The sequence below is a fragment of the Tamandua tetradactyla genome, chromosome 20 (genome assembly GCF_023851605.1).
Source record: "Tamandua tetradactyla isolate mTamTet1 chromosome 20, mTamTet1.pri, whole genome shotgun sequence".
Classification (NCBI taxonomy): domain Eukaryota; kingdom Metazoa; phylum Chordata; class Mammalia; order Pilosa; family Myrmecophagidae; genus Tamandua; species Tamandua tetradactyla.
The window spans coordinates 15823653-15846504 of NC_135346.1; the positions used below are offsets into that span (position 1 = coordinate 15823653).

Genomic DNA, 22852 nt, shown 5'->3' on the forward strand with positions numbered 1-22852 from the left:
TTGACCACTTTGTTCATGAGCACATTGGGAAATGGCAGGAGTGGATGCAGAAAGAGGATGACTTATATCCACAGGATGGGTCATCTTATCCACTTGATTAGTAAAACCTTCCTCTACTCAAGTCACCCTCTGGTGAGCATTCACATGAGACACAAATATCTTCATGTTCTTTGTCCACTCAGAAAGGTCTATCCACATACCTATTCTCCAGACCTCTTTGTCACCAATTTTCCAGTCATGCTTTTTCCAGGTCCTTGACCTCCTGCAAAACCATTCACAACAGCCCATGAATCAATATGCAAATGCACCTCTGGCCCGTTCTCCTTCCAAGCAAAATGAACAATGAGGTGCGCTGCTTGAAGTTCTGCCCACTGGGAGGATTTCCCCTCACCACTGTCCTTTAAGGACATCCCAGAATAGGGTTGTTGTGCTTCAGCTGTCCATTTCTGGGAGGTCCCTGCATATCATGCAGAACTGTCTGTAAACCAGGCCCGAGTTTTCTCTTCCTCAGTTAATGGAGTGTAAGGAACTCCTCCAGAGGCCATAGCTCCGGGTCTAGGAGAGAGAAAGTAATGTACCAGGAGCAGGGCCATGGGAGTTTGGGCCACCTCCTCATGTAACTTACTTGTGCCTTCAGGACCTGCTTGAGCCCTATTTCTAATAAACCATTTCCATTTTATGATGGAGTGCTGCTGTGCACACCCAACTTTATGGCTTGGTGGATCACACAACACCCAGCTCATGATAGGCAACTCAGGTCTCATGGTAACTTGGTAGCCCATGGTTAACCATTCAGTCTCTACTAAGGCCCAGTAGCAGGCTAAAAGCTGATCTTTAAAAGGAGAGTAGTTATCTGCAGTGGATGGTTAAGGCTTTGCTCTAAAATCCTAAGGGTCTGCATTGTAATTCTCCTATAGGGGCCTGTCAAAAGCTCTAGAAAGCATCCCTATTTACCGCTGATGCTTTCAGCACCATTGGATCTGATGGATCATATGGCCCAAGTGGCAGAGCTGCTTGGACAGCAGGGTGAATTTGTAGCAGAGCTCCTCTTGTTCTGATCCCCACTCAAAACTAATAGCTTTTCTGGTCACTCAGTAAATGGGACAGAGTAGCACACCCAAATGAAGAATATGTTGTCACCAATATCCAAAGAGACCAACTAGGTGCCTCTTTTTTGGTCGTAGGAGGGGCCAGATGCAACATCTTATCCTTCACCTTAGAAGGGATAGCTCAACATGCCCCATCCCACTGGAAACCTAGAAATTTCACTGAGGTGGAAGCCCCTGCATTTTTGTTGGATTTATTTCCCAACCCCTGACCTGCAAATGCCTTAGCAATAAGTCTAGAGTAGTTGCTACTTCTTGCTCACTAGGTCCAATCGGCATGATATCATCAATTTAATGGACCAGTGTGATGACAGCTATTGAGAAAAAAGCATTGGTCAGATCAATACCTGCATACCAATTACCAGGCAATGTATTGACTTGCTCAAGCAATGATACCACACCTGGGACAACAGCTGCAATTGGAGTCACCACCTGGTTAAGTTTACAATAATCCACTGTCATCCTCCAAGACCCATTTATTTTCAGCACAGGGCAAATAGGAGAGTTGAATGGTGATGTGGTGGGAATCACCACCCCTGCATCCTTCAAGTCCTTAAGAGTGGCACTAATCTCTGCAATCTCTCTAGATACAGTATTGTTTCTGATTCACTATTTTGCTAGGGAGAGGCAGTTCTAGTGGTTTCCACTTGGCCTTTCCTATTGTAATAGCCCTCATTCCATGAGTCAGAGAACCAACACTGGGATTCTGCCAGTTGCTGAGTATAGTTGATTCCAATTATGCATTCTGGAAGTAGGGAAATGACCACAGAATGGGTCCAGGGACCCATTGGACCTACTGTGAGATGGACCTGAGGTAAAACTCTATCGATCGCCTGACCTTCATAAGCCCCTACTCTGACTCATGGACCAGAGTGATGTTTTGGGTCTCCTGGAATTAGTGTCACTTCTGAGTGAGTATCTAGTAATCCCTGAAATAACTGATCATTTCCTTTTCCCCAGTGCACAGTCACCCTGGTAAAAGGCTGTAGGTCTCCTTGGGGAAGATTGGGAGGAAGGTGAATGGTGTATATTTTGGGCAGTGTAAAAGGGTCCTTCCTCAAAGATACCCAGGACTTGCCTCATTCAACGGGCTCTGGGTCTGTAAACTATCTCAAGTCTAATATTGATTGAGGAGCCATGATTCTCTGTTTTTGTAATTCAGATTAGACTTCTGTTCAATTGACCTAGAATTCTGCTTGTACAGATCGAACAAAACTAGTAGACTGTCCCTCAATTTTACTTCTATGATCTATGTACCTATGATCTACTAGCCAATGCTACAAGTCTCTGTGAGTCAGATTATTTTGACTGCTGCTTTGAGTCTGCTGTCCATTATGGTGGCCATGCCCACCTCATTCATGGAGATTCAGTGTTGCCACATGGCTTCTGCCAACTCGGGACCTGGTCATCCCTATTGTATTTAAGGATTCCAGCTCAGGGACAGCAGTTTCCACAGTAATATCTGACCTACAGAGAAGGACAACTACAGAGCTCTTCAGTGGTGATGGAGCTAGTCTTACAAATTTATTTTTCAAGGTTCTGGTGAAAGGTATGTCCTCTGAACATTCCTGGGGTATGTGAGCAGGTCTTCCATGAGAAATCCACTCTAACATTCCCATCTCTCTAAGCCTCTGGATCCCCTCATCTATTATACCAGGGCAGTTCTGGCATTTGACCTCAGGTAATGTCAGCCACCTTTGGATCCATGTTTTAGCCAACCACCTAAACAAACTGTTAATGCCCTTTCAGACCCCTCAAGCTATAACATTGAATGGAGAATCTCTGCTTAGTGGGCCCATATCAATAAATTCAGCTTGATCCAACTTTATATTCTTCCACCATTATCCTACATGCTTAATATCCATCCCCACACATATTCCCCTAATTTTTTTCTATATAAATTGAAAAACTTATGCAGTTCTTGTACCCCCTCACATTTTGGGGCCTATTGTGACTTTAATTATAGTTCTTGAAGAAAAGAGGGTTGGTGGGGGTGGGTCATGAAAAGAAATGGAAGTGTCTTTCAAGCCAGTTTCCTCAGGGTATTCCATTTCAGTTTCATCTGGTGAAACAGGATTAGTCTTTCCGGACAGAGGAGTAAGGGCTGTTTTCCCAGGGTGGGTGGGTACAGGGTTAGGAGGCAGTAAAGGGTTAATCTCCTTAGGTGGAGGTTGGATGGCAGACTCCTCAGGTCATTATACCTCTTAATTCCACAAAACTCCATAAAGTTGTGAAAAACATTATCACCCAGAGCCTTGCCTCATATAAGTGTACAATTAGAAGACTCTAATGGTGATAGTTTGAGTATCTCTTTTGGTAACTCACCGCATATGCTGTCAGTGCAATTTTGATTATTAGAAACAGAGTCATTAGTGCCTCTGAGTGTAGTCATAGTAGAAAACCAATTGTAAAAACCCATTTTTAAGATCATGTTTCTCAAGAACTACTCCTAGTACCAAGCTGTGTTAGTCAGGGTTCTCTAGGAAACAGAACCAATTGTCGAGATCTGAAATAATGAGATTTGTAAAGTTGTCTCATACAACCGTGGGAATGGAAGAGTCCAAAATCTGTAGGGCAAGCTGTGAAGCTGGTGGCAATGATGAAGGGTCTGGACGAATTTCCCAGGAGAGGCTTGCTGGCTGAAGAAACAGTGAAAGAATCTCTCTTCTTTTCCCTGAAAAGCCTTCAATTGATTGGATTATCTCATTGTGGGAGACATACTTTAGCTGATCACAGATTTAATAAGCCACAGGTGCAGTAAACTGAATGATGATTTAAAACACCAGCCTTCTAGTTTATCAACCAGCCACAAAATATCCTTGCAGCAACAGTCAGGCCAGTGCTTGCCTGACCAGACAACTGGGCATCATCATTTGGCCAAGTTGATGCCAGAATCTAACCATTACAAAGGTAATATTGCCTTGTCCTCTAAACAGCTTTATGGGGCAGGTGTAATTATTTTCCTTATTTTACAGATGGGCAGAGTGGTTGAGTAACTAGCCTAAGGTTTAACATCTTTGGGTAGTATCAAAGTCAGCAGTCAAATACTTGTCCATCTTTGAAGCCCTGGCTTTTAACAATGCAATGCAGCTTCCTGATATTTGTATTGATTTCTTGGAGGAAGCTAGGACTTCTGCCACTAATCGTCAGTCTTAACTGTTCTGATAGAAGACAGGAGTTTTAAAAAGAAAGGAATGAGTTTATTTAGTCAAAGACTTGAGTTCCTAACAACAACAACACAAGCACTAGCAATAATAATATTGGCACCATAAAGACTGCATGTTTGTTATAAACAAAAACAAAGCACTAATGTACAACTCCAGTCCTAAAATAATCATGTGTGGTACTGATCATGTAGCATTTTGCTGTTAACTCTGTGCTAGGACACTGGTGCAGGGAAAAGTTTCAGTCATTTCACTAAGGATGGAGAAAAACAGGAAGAAGATTAGAAATATGCCACCAAGTAAATTAGAGAGCCCTTTGAGAATGATAGCTTTTGTAAATAGAAAAAAAAAAAAAGAAATTGAGTTGTCTCCAGAGATTGAATCCTGTTTTTCTTAAGCTAAATGCTTTCAACATCTGAATTAAATTCGATAAAGCTTTTGATGATCTTGTAGTCAACATCTGGATATGACATTTTTTAAAACGGGCTATTCGGGCAAAGGCAGGTTGTAAAGACTTTCCCTGCCGTTATTTTCTTTTATTTTCCCTTTCATCATCATGTATTATTTTAGGTGACAACATTAATAGCAAGACCCCTTTGGCTACAAGGTTGTGCTATTTGACCACTTTGACTTAACTCCAGCTGATGATTCAATGTTAATTATTTTGTAAGTGCTGGCTGGGTTAGACACACCATCGCTATATATACACGTTCTCATTTTCATCAAGCTTCTCTTGCTGCCCCAAGAAAATGCCAGGCACTCTCCTGCCTCAGGGCCTTTGCACCTGGGATGCTCTAAGTCCAGATACCTGCATAGCTCCTTTCTTCATCAACTTCAGGCTTTTTTGCTCATATGTTGTCATCTCCATGGGGTCCTTCCTAACCACCCTGTTAAACTACAGCTCCCAGCACTCCCTACTTCTCTTTCCCTGATTTATTTTTTTCCCACAGCACTTACATCCTGCTGGCATATTTTGTGTTTTACTTATTTATTTGTTCAACATCAGTTTCCCCCCATGAAATGTAAGCTCTGTGAAGGTAGGGATTTTTTTGGTGTTATTCATCGCTGTGCCTGGAACTGTGCCTGACATAGAGTGAATCTTCAGTAAAAGTTTGTTACGTATTCTGTAGATAAAGGTTTCATGACTAGGAAGACCAGAATTACCTGTGTACTCATTATCATGCCATTTGCATGAGGGCAGGGACCGAGTATTGTTACTCACAGTTCCCCAGGGACCGGGTTAGGGCCGGCCACCTAGTGTAGTCAAGCAATATTTATTGATTGATTGACTGGATCAGAGCTCTTAGCAAAGTTACTAGGAAGATTTCTAAGTTTTTAAAGGTGAGAGAGAGAGGAGGAAGGAAAAAAAGTGAAAAGAATGAGAGAGAAAAAGGAATATTGGTATTTCAGAACTTATTCCCAGTCCACATTGCTTTTGCATATTATATGTAGTTTATTAGGTTAAAGCTACAGTTTCCAATGAAACTTGTAATTCCCCGAGAACAGATAATCATATTGTGAATAAAAATAGCTTATCATGAAAACTCATACCGACTCCTTATCAACTGCCTTTTCTACATCTCTGTTTTTCACCCTGAAGTGAAAGAATGTTTTGATGGTGTGACTCCTAAGTCTGGGCTGTACTAATCATATATTCCTGTCTAAAGACATGTTGGATTCATATATAACCCAGTAACCATTTACTCAGCAGAGAAAATAGGATTATACATGCCAGTTCATTCTTTGTGAACATAGGGACAAAAGAGACACTTCAGCTCTGCCATGAATGGAGAGGGCAAGGAATGGGTGGTATGTAGGTGAATTCTAATGATGAACAGGACACTGACATTTAGTAGTCAGTCGTGCCTGTTTATTAAAAAAGACTGGGAAAGCTAGAAAGTTATTCAAGATATGCTTCCAAAGCAGAAATAGACGTTGTTAGATTCAGAGGATCACGGTTTGACCCAGAATTAACTTTAAATGTTTTAAAGCACATTTCTGAACATGGAGACATATTAACCACCTATAAAATTTTAGAATTTGAAACTTGTGACCTTATATGCTTAAATTATCAAAAGTATTCAGGTATAAGATGATACAAGGAAGAAAATCACAGTCCATAAAAAGCTTAATTAGGTAAAGAATGGAAGGAAATTATATGGCAGAATATTAAGCTTAACCAGTAAGTAATTGGTTGGAAGGAGGAATCTTGGATAGGCCAAGAAAAAATGGACAATTAGGCTCATTCAAGACTGCACAAGACCTCTGTGCTTCATTAAATTATTGCAAAAATAATCACTGGCACTAACTCCCAGCCCATCCCTTAGGAGTGGTTTACTTCCTGCCCCTGATGGCAGACTTGGGCATTTGAAATGTAAGTGGAAGTGACATATGACATTTATGAGGAAAAGTGTTATGAAGCATCATGAGATTCTGCCATTTCTCTTTTTCTTCTGCCCTGAGATCTGAATGTTCCAGATAGGAACTGCTTCTTTAGCTTCTGTCCCAAAATGAATAGAATATGTAGCTAAGTTGCAGCCAATTCATGATGGACATAAAGATAAATCAGTGAATCAACCTTGGCTTTTGTAAATCACTAAGATTGGGGTCATTTGTTACTGCTGCACACTTAGTCTAAGCTGACAATAGAGTCTGTATATTTGTAAAGGCATTGAGAAAATTGCCTTCTGTTCTCAGAGGAGTGGTGACAACCTAAAGCACAGCAGAGAGTTCCAGGAATTTGAAGTTTCTCCAATGCATTGCCACACCGGAATTGCCTGAGGAGCCTGATAAGCATGTGCTTTCCCAGACCTCACCCCGGACTGTGAATCTGAATTGTTGGAGGTAGGACCTATGAATCTGCGTTTTTATATCGGTCCTCAGATGATTGTTGTCCAAATCCAAATCTCAGAACTGCTGGCCAAGATGTTTACCTAAGACTAAAATGTGTGAGTAAAGAGGCAGTAAACAAGAAATTAGAAAATTTACCTTTGGAAATTTTGAGATTGGACCTGCTACTCATTGGCTAGGGGTCCTGAGCTAATTGCTTCAGTACCTGAACTCACATTTCTCATGGGTTCAATGGTTTTGATGACACTCATTTTACCTATCACCCAGGACTATTGCGATATAATTATTTAAAGTGTATTGTAACTGAAAAACATGTTGCATCTTAAGATATCGTTAGTTTTGTCAAGATGGGGATGTGGGTGGGAGTGGGTGCAGCTTATTCCATGGTGACACTGGAAGCCTCTGAGATCATGAATTAAATCAAGATAGGAATCTGCATTTTGGCATTGGAAAGAAGGCTCACCCTCATCAATGCTAATTGTATTTTGCTCTTTTAATAACCAGAAGAAAAATGAATTAGAAATTATTCATGCTTTAGAAATGGCTTAATGTTTGGACCCCTTAAGATTTAAGCTGCAGAACTGAGAAGGCTGACACATATATTCTGTTTCAATTGAGAAACCCACATACTTGGAGAAGGCAGGAAGGAGAACCTGCCAAGTTGTTATTAGATAACTCAATGCAGGAAGGGTGAAAGCTCCTCAAAGCTCTTCCCATCCCTACTAAAATAGGGCATTTATGAGCACTTATTGGATACTAAGGATTAGGCTAAGTGTTTGAGGCTTCACAATATTCTCAGGAGATAGATATTATCAGCCACTTTTACAGATGATAAAACCGAAGCCTAGGAGAGTAGAGTGATTTCCCTAAGGTGAGGTTTCTAATGACTGATGGGGCCAGTATTTGAACTAAGTTTCTGCAGACTCGAGAGCAAAAGCTCTTAACCACTATGATTACTTTCTCTTTTCAAAATAGGTTTAGTTGTTGCGGGTGAGATGATAGGAACATATATGAGCATATATTGCTTTTAGAATCAGAAAAAAAGAAGTGATATTTGGAATCATTAAAACTTACCAGTCACTCACTAAGGGATTCTACCAGGCAAGAATAAACCAGAAACTAGATTATAATGAATTGTAACTCTTGTATGTGTCATTTTCTTACCCTACGTTTTAAAAAACTCAATGCAGAAATGTATGGCTTTTGCACAGCTGCCATTAGATTTGAATTAGGAAGTGGAAAGAAATAAAAATTGTAGTCCTCTAAGTTTTTTTTAAAAAATATCATAGAGATCAAAATACAGCTTTAATGATGGAAGAAAAGAAAAAACTATCCAGTAGAGCTTGCTTTTTTCCTCCTGAAAAATGCCCTTTTTAAAATGGATATCCTGTGTCTTCTTAAAATGCTATTCTTAATTTGCTCACCAAAATAACTCCACATAATGCCTTATTCAAGGAAGGTATGCCAAAGAAAGAATGTCCTTACAGTCAGGAGAGACAAATACTTACATTTATATTTTCAAATTGCAATGTACTGAATTATGGTTAAATACTTAAACATCTGATTATCTGGTATACAGGACCAGGTCACCAACTTGTCACTCATGAAATCATCCACCAGTGCATATCCCAGAGCACATTTTTAGCCTGCTCTGAAGCTCCACTTTCTTTCTAATTTGGATATGAAGAGGAAGTGCTTATAAGCTTATCATACAGTAGATACTACAGTATCTACTGTATGATAATGTAGAATCATTACTGTACTGTTTGATACAGTAGAATCAAACCCAGATCTCCCGCATGGAAGGCAAACATTCTACCACTGAACCACAAGTATGATTTTAAGACACAGGATGTCCATTCTAAAAGGGGTATAATTACATGGAAAAGAAATGTGAGCTCCATTGGATGTTTTTCTATTCCTTCATCACTGGAGCTGTGTCTAGATCCCTGTGGCTTGAAAACAAAAAATGAACCTTGAGGACTACAACACTTCATATTTCTTTTCACTTCTGGGTTGGTACCTGGTTAGCCAAGAGCTAGTGGAGAAAATTACACTATCTGGGAACTTGGTGCCATTATAAACTCTTGGTTTCAGCTTCAAAGGGGGCTTCACTGTGGACCTATCTTGGCTCCTCCTCTTCTCCTGATATCCTCAGGAGACCACTAAATCTCCTCCCCCCCCCTTAGTCCCCTTAGAAGATGACCTTCTGTTAAAAAGAAAATAGAAGGCATAAGAAAGGAGTTCCCACCCCTTTATCTGCAAAACCTTTTTGCCTTCCTTCTCTCAACCGCACTTGGGCTCTGGATCCTCTCCATTCCATAGGCTCAGGACCCATGTGCTATCTATTATTCACACTGTACCCTGTACCATCACTAAAAGCCATTTATTTGATCCTCCTTGGTGGCCCTTAAAAATGTTCTTTCTCCCATATTAAAAACAACTCTCCTTGAACCCTCCAGTTTCATTACTCTTCCTCTAATTTACTACACACCAACATAATGGACATTGATTTTGTTGAGGTAGCTACTGTAAGCTGGACTTTGAGGGAAATGTGCATCTTTAAGCCTTACTAAATTTATGTGGCAAGAACTGTGAGGCAGCATGGACTGCAATTTACATAAGATGTTTGTTAATATTTACTGAAACAACCCTTCCATTCTTAGAACTGAAATTAACAGGCATAAAAAATTAAATAATTGAAGGCTGCTAGCACTCCATCTTCATGCAAGGCATATCTTTCTCCACTTCTTCTCAATGCACATGTTCAATAGAAATTATCAGTTTGATCAAGAGGGAAATGTAAGAATTTAAGCTAAAGAATGGACAAGAAAACCCATGTCAGAGTACCTGGCGGGCAACCAGCTTGGATGCGAGAGTCAAGTTACACTTCTTTGGAGCTATTTTCCTATGGGCCAATGAAATCACTCCTTTGTACTTCTTTTCTAGACTGTTAAAAACTTACAGCTGGGGAATGGGGTTTATATCAGAATTCTGTACTTTCTGAATGATTTCCATGTAAACCCACAACTACTCTAATAAAAAAATAGCTTATAGCTAATTCAAGTAAAATAGTGCTAGTGAAACAAGTAAATAAACATGGAAAGAAAGCAAAACAAATCTTAGCACCAAAACAGAATTGCTTCTGGTTGTTTGGGACTATACATTAGATATATTCTGGTATTTTGTTCAATGGTGTAAGAAATATTGGATTCACATGTGTACTACATGGTTCCACAACACCTAGGGAGGTGTGAATTTCAGCCCTGCTCAAGTTCAGGGGTCTGAGCTTTACAAAGCCCACACCCTAGAGCTTAGTTGCAAAAACCCTTTCCTAACTGTTCTCCATTTGGGGGAAGCTGGTAGCTGGTAGGGCATGGTATAGATGGATGTTAGTAATTTGAGGCTGAGCTCCCATTCCACGTTGGAGAATTCTTTTGTTTATAGCTATCAATGTCAAAGACAGACTAAATGGTTTCCTAACACTTTTAGTATTGTTAATAGTAGTAATAAATCTGGATTTTATACTGACCTCTGTCCTAAATCACTTCACAAGCATAAAAAGAAATATAAACTTCCCACAAGGACTGCTTAACACAGTCAAAGGACATTTCCTATGAAATGAGAGGCACTTGCTGCTTAACAACCCATGGACACATTAGACAACAATTTAAGGCAGGAGTACCCAATTGTAACCAAAGGCAGAATTGATTTAAGCAGAATGCAATTACCTCAAACATTCCAGATCTCCATTTTACATCCCCTGTGAAGGGGCATTAAAAGGCATCCAGTTATGGCACAACTCTAAATTTGGGTTACATCCTGGGTTTTTTTGGGGGGGTGAAAAGCAGATGGATGCAAGTCCCAGTGCAGGAGAGCCTTTGCTTGACCTCAGAGCACAGGCTGTCTAGGTAAACACGGGAGCAGAGCGCCCTTCAATCAAGAAGTGCTTCTGTCAAAACCATGGGGTTTCTCTCTTTCAGCTGTGTTTCAGTTTGCTAGCTGCCGGAATGCAACACACCAGAGATGGATTGGCTTTTAATAAAAGGGGATTTATTTTGTTGGTTCTTCAGAGGAAAGGCAGCTAACTTTCCACTGAGGTTCTTTCTTCCGTGGAAGGCACAGGATGGTCTTTGCTGGTCTTCTTTCCAGGCCCCTGGGTTCCAACAACTTTCCCCAGGGTGACTTCTTTCTGCATCTCCAAAGGCCTGGGCTGAGCTGCCAGTGCTGAGATGAGGAATGCCGAGCTGCTTAGCTATCTCTCATTTAAGCACCAGCCAATTAAGTCAAACATCACCCATTGCAGCAGATACGCCTTCTAGCTGACTGCAGATGTAATTGGCAACAGATGAGGTTCACGTATCGTTGGCTTATGTCCACAGCAACAAGATTAGGTATGCTCACCTGGCCAAGTTGACAACTGAATCTAACTAACACATGTCCACCCCTTGTCAACTTGGCAAGTTCAAGCATCACTTTAAACAGGTGCAAAACTTCTCTTCTTGCTGTGGGCCTGTGAATCTCAAAACAAATTATCTGATGCCAATATGCAAAGGAGGATAAACACAGGATCCATAGGGAGAAACTGGAAGGAAAACCTGCAGGAAAACACCACTGGATTTCAAAGTCTGAAAGTCATTTATCCTTCAGCTGTAGAAAGTGGCAGTCCAACCCCTTCCAAGGGCCTATGCAGTGGCCCGCCTCTTTCCAAATCAACCTCGGGGAACACCGAGGAGACCACCTCTGGGCTCCACTCTCTCCAGGCATCAGGGCCACCCCTGGGCTCTCTGCCATTTCTGGGGCACACGCTCAACCCCTCCAAATGGTGGCAGCCAGGCTCTCCCAGTCCCCCAAGGAGCGTGCTACACCTTTTCCAAGGCCCGAGGCTGCACAACTCTTCCACTGCAATGAGAGGGGAGACTCATCCTTGCCCTTCAGGGTAAACTCACCCTCTCCATGTATATGGGTGGGTCCACTCTCTTGGCCGAGGTTTCTTGGCTTCAGACCCAAGCTTCCATGGTTCTCACTCTGCAAACTCCAATCTCTCCCTTTTGTGTCCTCCTTTGTCAAGATTGGCAGTGGTTCCATTTACACCAACAGTCTCTTCAAGCCCTCCAGGACTTCTCCATCAATCTCTTCACAGTTCCTCCAAAGTCTTCCCCTTAGCCATCCAAAACACCGTTCCAACATATCTGGCATTTGCAAACCACAGCAGCACCCCACTCTCCGTAAGCCCTGAGGATAAATGACTCTCAGACTTTGAAATCTAATGGACTTTGCCCTGCAGGTTTTCGAAACTGTATGGGTCCGGTGACCCCTGTGTTCCTTCCTCCCTATGGAAATGTGTATATGTATCCTATGACTGTTCCTCCTTTATATGTTGGCAGCAAATAACTTGTTATGAGTTTTCAAAGGTCCAGAGCAAATGGAGAGAATTTTGCCTTAGGACAGACCATGCCTGTAACTGACTTGATGAGATTTTATACTTTCTCTAATTTGGTACTTCATTGTATTGCTACTGAAAGGTTTAAGGTTTCTGATATTGTTATGAAATTAATGTATTTTGTATATGGAAAAAACATATCTTTTTTAGGGGTCAGAGGGTGGAATGTGCTGGTTTGAAAGGATGTATGCCCCCTAAGAAAAGCCAAGTTTTAATATAAATCCCATTTCCTAAAGGTAGAATAATCCCTATTCAATACTGTATGTTTGAAACTGTAATCAGATCATCTCCCTGAATGATGGGATTTAGTCAAGAGTGGTTGTTAAACTGGATTAAGGGACAACATGTCTCCACCCATTTGGGTGGGTCTTGATTGGTTTATTGGAGTCCTATAAAAGAGGAAATATTTTGAAGAATGAGAGATTCAGACAGAGCAGAACGATGTAGCCATGAGATGCAGAGTCCACAAGCCAGCAACCTTTGGAGATGAAGAAGGAAAATGCCTCCCAGGGAGCTTCATGAAGCCAGAAACCAGGAGAGAAAACTAGCAGATGACAACGCCATGTTCGCCATGTGCCCTTCCAGCTGAGAGGGAAGCCCTGACTGTGTTCACCACATGCCTTCTCACTTGAGAGAGAGACCCTGAACTTCATGGGCCTTCTTGAATCAAGGTATCTTTCCCTGGATGCCTGTGACTGGACATTTCTATAGACTTGTTGTAATTGGGACATTTTCTCGGCCTTAGAACTGTAAACTAGCAACTTATTAAATTCCCCTTTTAAAAAGCCATTCCGTTTCTGGTATATTGCATTCCAGCAGCTAGCAAACCAGAACAGATTTTGGTACCAGAGAGTGGGGTTCTGCTGCTGCAGTTTGCAAATACCAAACATGTTGGAACGGCTTTTTAAATGGATAAGGGGAAGAATCTGGAAGAGTCGTGAGAAGCTTGATAGAGAAGACCAACAGAGACCATCCTGTGCCTTCCATGTAAGAAAGAGCCTCAGTGGAAAGTTAGCTGCCTTTCCTCTGAAGAACCAACAAAATAAATCCCCTTTTATTAAAAGCCAATCCATCTCTGGTGTGTTGCATTCCGGCAGCTAGCAAACTAGAACAAGTTGCAAGGCTCTCCTTTCCTCCTTGTCTTGTTTTGCTGATCATTCTGAACAGAGACTCAATTTAACTCTCTTTCCCTTCTCCAAGAAGCATATTTTGCACATTTCTCAACAAATACAGTCCTGAGAAGCAGTCCATGAAAACAGCTCTAACTGTGAAATTGTTTACTGTCGCCTCCCTTTTGGAGAGCTTCATCATCTATCAACAAAGTAAAGGCCCGGAGAAGTCCTGTAGTAAAGATACTTGTTGCACTTTACTTAATCCAGTATTTTCCAAACTAATTTGATGATATTCCTTTCCCCCCTTTTGTGAAGCAAATACTAACATCTCACAAAACTTGTTCTCCAAGGAACACTCTTTTAGAAATGCTGTACGACGGAGTGTCTCACAGCTTGTGTTATAATCACTTCCAGATGTCCTCACCTATGGAATGAAGACTAGACTAGAAGCTTTCTGCAGTCCCTGTCAGTTCCAAAACTAAGTGTGTATGTAAGATAAAGTGCTGGAGGACATCATTTCAAGGTGACCCTGAGTCTATAAAGAAGGATTCTTCTCAATCTATACTTCCTAACAGAGTCTCCCTTGCCCTTAGGATTCTATTGTATTCCAGGTGTTTTTTTTACCTGCAAAAAGAAAACGTGAAACACTGTCATTAGTGAAGCCTAAGATTTACTGGGGAAGGGAGGAAGGGCTCTTCTATTACTTGGAAAACATGGGAACCAGAATTCACCTGCGAAGAGGATTTCTTTTACCTTCTCTCTCAGATTTTCATCTATCAGAACCCGAGATAGAAACATTAGACTTCATGGACTTCCTAAACTTACTAAATGATCTCAATATGCAACCTGAAATAATAATGAGTATAGAGCTGCAATTCTCATTTTGGTCTTATAACAACACATTTGATTCTGGTACATAACAAGTTAGCACACCAAGAGTATTTTGAGCTCTTCAGGAAAAAGAAGCAGAAATCCCTGTTTTTCCTTCGGATCCCTGGATTGTTTTGACATGTATATTCCAGAGGTTATTTGGGGACTCCAAAGGGATCTATCAGTCAAGGATAATGGAAGTGTTTGGACTGGGATGGATTGGGACTATCCATCTATTCAACAGATACGTATTGGGTGCTTCTGTCAGACCCAGTGCTTGGTGTAGAGGAGGGCAGAGGCGGGTACCGTTTCCTCTCCCGTGAGCTGGGAGTGTGTTGAGGGAAACACAGTAATCATAGAGCCATTTGCTGTCTGTGTGATTTCAAACTAAGATGAGGTCTCTAAAGGAAAGACAGCACATATTCAAGGAGCCTGACCTGGACCAACAGGTCAGGGGGTACTTATCTGAGGAAGTGACACCTGAGATCTGAAGGGTGAAAGAGAACTAAATGGGGTAGGGGAAGGGAGAAAACGTTCCAGGGAGGGGAATGTCCAAAGGCCCAATACCACAAGGGAGCAAAGGGAATTCACCAACTGAAAGCAGGCCAGTGTGTCTTGAGAATAAAGAGTAAAAAGGAATATGGTGAAAGGCATGCCTGAAAGAGTCAGCAGGGGTCACACCCCAGCAAAGACCTTGGTGAGAGTTTGGACTCTGTCCTAACAGCCATAAGAGATCACTGCAAGATTTTAAACAGTGTACAATTCAGATATTTTAAAAGTCAGTCTGTCTACTATGAAGGAAGTAGAATAGGGGGTTGGGGAGGAAGCAGGGAGGCTAGAAGACTTGTAATTGTCCCGGTGAGAGCTGGTGACAGCCAAGGGGTGGAAAATTTGATAGATTGGGTATGTGGAGAGAGATACAAGGTGTCAGGGCTGATGCCTAAAATGGTGCCTTAAATTAAGCATTTGATGACTTATGTAATAGTTTGTAGAGAATTTCTGCAACCAGGTCAGTATAATGCAATTATTGATGCTGAAACAGTAGTTCCCCTGCCCAGATTCCCTCCAACCTCTCTTACCATTTCTGCTCATCCAGTTTCCCCACACCCAACTGCTATGTCCAGTTTCTGAGGTTGCTTATAATATCTTACACCTGGGACTTTTTTCAGAGGCACAGAAAGTCAAAAGTCTGACTTCTTCCCGTAGACAGCCACTAAGGAGGTTCTGGCTTTTGAGGGTATGAGAAGGTCCAACCCCCTTGCTTCCATGGGAGACAAATGCCAAGATGTAATTTATACTCAGTGATTTATACCGGGTATCAGGCTGGCAAGTGTCTGGTTCTTTCTCTCTTTTCTGGCCTTTCATACCAACTCCTCCTCTTTCGGTGCTCTAGCCATGCTGGACTTTCAGTGTAATCTCCCTTCCCATGTGTATTTCCCTCTGAAACAACCTTCCTGTCTTCTTCGTCTTGTAACTCCGTCTCATTTCAGGCATCACTTCTTTGGGGAAGCCTTCCCTGAAGTGCTGCCTTTTGCAGCACCAGGCTCCCTTCCTTCAGAGTCCTTCCCTTCCTTTGTTAATAACATGTCATTATTTGACTGGTGTCTGTCTCCCACTGTGGTCTGATCTCCATGTGGGAACTCAAGAGTACATCCCAAGAGTTAACCAATCTACATCCACCTACTCAGATAACAAGGGAAAAGGGAGAACTGGTAAATGGTTACAAGTGTCATGACTCCAGACATGGAGAGCAAAAGGCATTGGGTGAACTATATTGATTTTCTTTTGCTTCAGTACAATTATAATCTGCTGGTTGCTGCTGGCATCAAGAAATACAGGAAAGGCACCGTTACACTCAGGTGCTGAAGTAATTTGATTATGCTGAATCTGCTTATGAAGCTATAAGATAAATCAGATCACGTTGCATATTCATTAAATAAAATGAAAGGGGAGCAAGAGACTGGATAAGTCTTTAGCAAAAAAACACTGACTCAGATCTTCTAATTAAACTATAGGAATATCAGCAAGCCCTATAAGTCCGAATGACCAAAGGGGGTTGCCAAAGAGAAACAGAACAGGTGTTTCAAATTACACTTAACAACCCCTCTTTTATCTATTTTCTCAGAATATCAATATGCTCCTTTAGTACTTCGTATTTCAATTCTTAGTTCTGAAGAGTAAAAATGCAAATATTGTATGGCTATAAAATTTTTTAATATTTGAATATGTGAAATTGATCCTAAATTGCCTTCAAAGCAGTTTATAAAATATTTTATCAGGACATATATTATCAATATATAATATTCTCCATTTGTTGAAAAACTTTATTTTTTCCCATTGGATTTTCTTGGCAGTCTTGTCAAAAATCAGTTGATTATAAATATGAGGGTCACAGAAGACCTTTTACAATGACAATCCATAAGGTTATTTCCATAGGGAAGTAGATTACAGGTAGAGCTGGGAGAATGGAGAAATGTACTTTGAATCTTTAAAATATTTATTCTAACAATAAGTTTTTTTACTCATCAGGAGAGGTACATCAACTGTCTTGTTTTCTAGTTAAATTTTTGAGCTAAAAAGAGTTATGTACTCATTGTAAATACAAATGATATAAACATGTAAAGACTGTCATTGTTAAAGGTTTGCTGTGACCCTCACATTTGTAGTCAATTCATTTTTCACAAGGATGCCAAGACAATTCAGTGAGAAAGTATAGTCTTTTCAACAAATGAAGGTAGAACAACTGGATATCCACATACAAAAGAATAACTTGGAACCCTTCCCTACATTCTACTCAAATGTTCTGGAAGTTCATTTTCCAGAAGTAAAGTTGTTCTGGAAGTTCTAGCCAAAAATTTAGTAAAGAAAAAGGGCTAAAAGACTTCTGATTGGAGAGGAAGAAGTAATACTATTTCTGTTCACAAGTGACACAATCCTCTGTATAGAAAACGTCAAAAAATCCACAAAAAAGCTACTAGTGAACGAAGTTGGATTGTAGGAAGATGGCGAAACAGGAAGCTCCAGGAATCAGTCCCTCCCCCAGAACAACTATTAAACAGACAGAAACTGTATGCATAAACTATTTTGCAGCTCCAGAGTAGAACAGAACACTACAGAATCCAGGGAAGAGTGGGGAAGAATAGGCTGGTAAATTACAGCAAATACCTGTAAATTGCTTTCTCCCTGTGGCAGTTCCCAACACCTACCTACCACTCTTGCAGCAGGCAGCTCTGGGTCTAACCCTTAACATAGCTTGCTGGTGTCAGAAAGGGACATAAAGATGCACTTCCCCTAGTGGGGTGAGCATGGACTAATCACTGACCATAGCTTTGGAGTAGCTACTTTGGACCACTGGGTGCCCAGTTCTGAGGATGGCCATGTTCCAGCCCTCCCCAGACACAGATAGTGGAGGAAACTTAAAGACAAGACACTTCCTCAGACTGTGGAGGAGAGATGAGGGCTGCATTTGAATTAGTAGGTCAAAAAAGTACAGCTTTGGGGAGATGTGGAAGTAGCCCCTGGCTCCCTCCTTGGCCCTTCCCTTATCCCCTCTCCAGGGGAGTTTGGAGCCCGTTGGTGTCCCCTTTGGGGATCCTTGACCCTGTTTTGGCCAGGAATGACTGACTTTGGAAAAATCCTCCCCAATGTACTCTCCTTCCCAGAATTTGCCATCCAGGAAAAAAACAGCCCGAGACAACCAAAGTGGTGTTAAGAAACACCTGAGGCAGATGGCCTAGGGCATAGGCTTAACTACTTTAAGACCCAGGTAGAACACCTGGGAGGGGTAGAAGCTCTGTCTCCTGGAACATGGAGGGTATATTCAAACTATTAAACAGGGGAACTTCCTAAGCCACTAGCAAGCACTAGCCGAGAGCAAAACACGACCCAAAAAAAGAGAAGGAAGACCCTGTACTTTGCATTAATCTTGGGTGGACCTTCCTAATAGGAAGGCTGGAAGTCAAGAAAATCTCTGTCATATCATCAACAGGTTACAAGCTCATGAATAGACATCTCAGGGAATAAATTCCTGAGATAACATTTTAAAATATTTAAATGTTTAGTGTGTACAAATGATTACAAGACAAAGGAACAGTAAATGATCACCCATTGAAAGGGAGAGGATAAAAATCCAGAAAACACCATGAAGAAGACCAGACTGTGAACATACTGGAAAAACACTTCTTAAAAAATGACTTTGATGTTGTGCTGGTTTGCAGCTGTTTTATACCCCAGAAAAGCAATTCTCCTAATCCTAATCCAGTCTCGAGGGGGTAGACCTATTGTTTGTGTGGGATATATTATTTATGTATTTATTTTTTGCATGGGCAGGCACTGGGAATCATACCCGGGTCTCTGGCATGGCAGACGAGAACTCTGCCTGCTGAGCCACTGTGGCCCTGGGTGGGTTATTTTGATTAGGTTTTTTCCTTTAAGGTGGTTCTTAATTATATACTGGAATCCTTAAAAAAAGCTGACAGAGCAGAGAGTTCAGACTTTGGAGATCAAGACAGAAATACCCTGATGCTAATCAAGGACTCACAGAAACAGTTAGAACCCAAAGAGAAGAAATCTCCGGCCCCAGAAAATGCTAAACTAAGAGATGAAACCCAGAGTTTGTCCCATAGCAGCTAAGTGAGGACCCACAGATACTTTGAGAGGAAATCACTGGAATCAGAAGCTGAAAGCAAAGGAACTGGGAATCAGAAATCAGGACCAGCAGATGCCTGCCTTATGACAGACAGCAGCCTTTCTTCAGAGTCAAGTTATCTGTCTCTGGATGCCTTAGTTTGGATATTTTTATGGCTTTAGAAATGTTAACTTGTAACAATAAATCCCTTTTACAAAAAAGTCAATCCATTGCTGGTATATTGCATTCTGACAGTGTTAACAAACCAAAACAGATGTGTTCAAGGAGACAAAGGAAAATACAGAGATAGAACAAAAGAATATCAGTGAAACAATGAATGAACAATATGAGAATCTCAATAAAGAGATAGAAATTTTTAAAGGAACCAAACAGAACTACTGGAGTTGAAGACCACAATAACTGAAATGAAAAATTCCCAGAAGGGTTTCCACAGAAGATTGGAGCTGAGAGAAGGAATAATCAGTGAACTTGAAGACAGGGCAATTGAAATGAGTCAGGCAAAGCATAAATAAAAGAACTGTAAAAATTACAGGCCAGTATATCTTATGAATATAGAAACAAAAATCCTCACAAAGTACTAGCTAAATGAATCCAACAGTACATTTTAAAAAATTACACAACATGATCAAGTGGATTTATCCTAGGTTTGTAAGGTTAATTAAACATAAGAAAATCAACTAATGTAATACACCACATTAATGGAATGAAGGGGATAACATAACGCATGATCACCTCACTTGATGCAGTAAAGACATTTGACAAAGTCCAGCACCCTTCTTATAAAAACACTTAGAAAACTTGGAATGGAAGGGAACTGTCTCAACATAATAAAGGATATATATTAAAAACCAACAGCTAATATCATATTTAATGATGAAGACTGAAAACTTTTCCTCTAAAATCTGGGAGGAGACAAGATGTCCATTGTCATCATTGTTATGCACTACTGAACTGGAAAGTTCTAGCCATAGAATTTATGTAAGAAAAGAAAATAGAAGGCATCAATATTGGGAAGGAAGAGGGAAAACTTTCATTATTTGCAGATGGCATGATCCTATATCAGAAAATCCTGAAAAATCAATAACAAGGCTCCTAAAATTAATGAATTCAGCAAAATGGCAGGATACCAAAACAAACATGCAAAACTCAGAAGTGTTTCTATATACTAGTAATGAACAATCAGAAGAAGAAATCAAGAAAAACACATTTATAATAGCAACTAAAAGAATCAAATATCTAGGACTAAATTTAACCAAGGATGTAAGGATTTATAGAAGAAAACTACAATCATTGCTAAAAGAAATGTAAAAGACCTGAATATATTGAGGGTCATTTCATGGTTATGGATTTGAATACTAAATATTAAGTGTCCATTCTACCTAAAGTTATTTACAGATTCAACCAAAACCTGATCCCAATCCCAATCCAACAACCTTCTCTACAGGAATAGAAAAGCTAGTCTTCAAATTTCTATGGCAATGTAAGATGAAAAGCCAAAGCCACGTTAAAAAAGAATGAGGTTGGAGAACTCACACTTTCTGATCTTAAAATTTTTTACAAAGCCACAGAAATCAAAACAGCATGGTTCTGGTATAAGAACAAATATATAGACCAATGGAATTTAATTGAAAGCTTAGGAATCGAGACCCTCACATTTATGGCCAACTGGTTTTTGATAAGGGGGCAAAGACTGTTCAATTGGGAAAGAGTAGTCTCTTCAACATATGGTTTTGGGAAAACTATCTCCATTTGCAAAAGAATGATGGTGGACCCCTACCTCATACCATATAGAAAAATCACACCCTAAATAAAACTCTTAGAAGAAAATTTAAGGAAGCATTTTATTACCTTGCACTAGCCAATGGTTTATTAGACTTTATGTCAAAAGCACAAGCAGGAAAAGATAAATGGGGCCTTATCAAAATGAAAAGAAGTTTTATTCCTCAACTGACTTTATCACAAAAGTAAAACAACTTACCTAAAAACTGGGGAAATATTCAGAACTCACATATCCAAAAACGGTTTAATATCCAGAATATAAAAAGAAATCCTTCACCTTAACAACAAAAGGACAAACCACCCAATTTAAAATTGGGCAAAATACTTGACATTTCTCCAGAAAAGACATAGAGATGGCCAAAAAGCACACAAAAAGATGATCAACATCATTAGCCATTAGGGAAATGCAAACCCAAACCACAATGAGATACTATTTTCAGATCCAAAAATAGACTGGCTATTAAAAAAAAATAGAAAATTACAAGGATTAGAGAAGATGTGACAAAATAAGAATGCTCATTCATTGCTAGGGGGGTTGTAAAATATGCAGCCACTGTAGAAGACAATGTGGCAGTTCTTCTAAAAGTTAAGTATAGATTTAACTTGTGACCTGGCAATCCCACATCTAAATTGAAAACAGGGACTTGAACAGATATTTGCACACTGATACTCATAGTGGCATTATTCACAACTGCCATAAGATGAAAGCAACCCAAGTGTTCATTAACTATAGTTAATAGTACAATTATGAAAAGGTGCTTTAACCAACTGTAACAATTGTACCACACCAATGCAAGATGTTAAGAATTTTACTAAAGCTGCTGGAATGCAAGGTACCAGAAATGGATCGGTTTTTACAAAGAGGATTTATTAGGTTACTATTTTAAAGTTCTAAGGCTTTGAAAATGTCCAAATTAAGGCACCAAAAAAGGATACCTTCTCAGAAGAAAGGCTGCTGGCATCTGGGGTTCCTCTGTCACATGGGAAGGCACATGATAATGTCTGCTGGTCCTTCAATCCTAAATGTCTCTGTGGGTATTTTCTTTCTCTCTGTTTCTCTCAACTCTCTCTCATAAAGGGCTTCAGGAAAGGATTAAGACCCACCTTGAATTGGGTGGGTTACATCTCCATGGAAAGAACATAATCAAAATGTCCCATCCATAGTAGGACTGCACCCCCAAGACTGGATTAAAAGAGTATGACTTTTCTGGGGTTTCAAATCAACACATCCCACCCTCTGAACCCCCAAAAGACATTCTTTTCAAATACAAAATGCGTTCATCCCATAAAAACATCACAAAGCCTTAAACCATTTCATTAACAATACAAATACAACACAAAGTAAAAAACAGTACAAAGTCTCATCAAAATCAGCTACAGGCATGTCTGTCCAAAGGCAAAACTCTCTGGCTGTAGAACTGTGAAACTCAGAACAAGTTATCTGCTTCCGGGATACAACATAGGGACAGTCATAGGATAAAGGTTCCCATTGCCAAAGGGAGAAATTGAAAGGAAAACAGAGGTCACCAGACCCAAACAGTTTCAAAAACCTGCAGGGCATAGTTCATTCAATTTTTAGAAACTTTTTTTATTGTGAATTATAACTTATATGCAGAAAAGTAATGCATTTCAAAGTATATTTTAACAAGTAATTATAGAACAAACATCAAAGTATGGCATGGGTTACAGTTCCACAATTTCAGATATTTCTTCTAGCTGTTCTCGTACACTGAAGACTAAAAAAGATATCAATATAGTGATTCAGGTGTCATACTCATTCATTACATCCTATCTTCTCTGTTACAACTCCTCCCTCTCATTTGATCTGTCTCTCAATCTTTGGGGATATTTGGGCAATGACCTTTCTAACTTGCTCATGT

At 40.3% G+C, this 22852-nt stretch overlaps 1 long non-coding RNA gene across 1 annotated transcript in view; it reads left to right on the plus strand.

Annotated features, from left to right (window-relative positions):
• The first annotated feature begins 6989 nt into the window (after positions 1-6989).
• Positions 6990-22852, plus strand: part of LOC143664455 (uncharacterized) — an 84559-nt gene continuing 68696 nt past the window's right edge. Inside the window, exon 1 of the long non-coding RNA XR_013166428.1 lies at positions 6990-7114. This is a non-coding gene — a long non-coding RNA (uncharacterized LOC143664455). The remainder of the gene's footprint in view (positions 7115-22852) is intronic.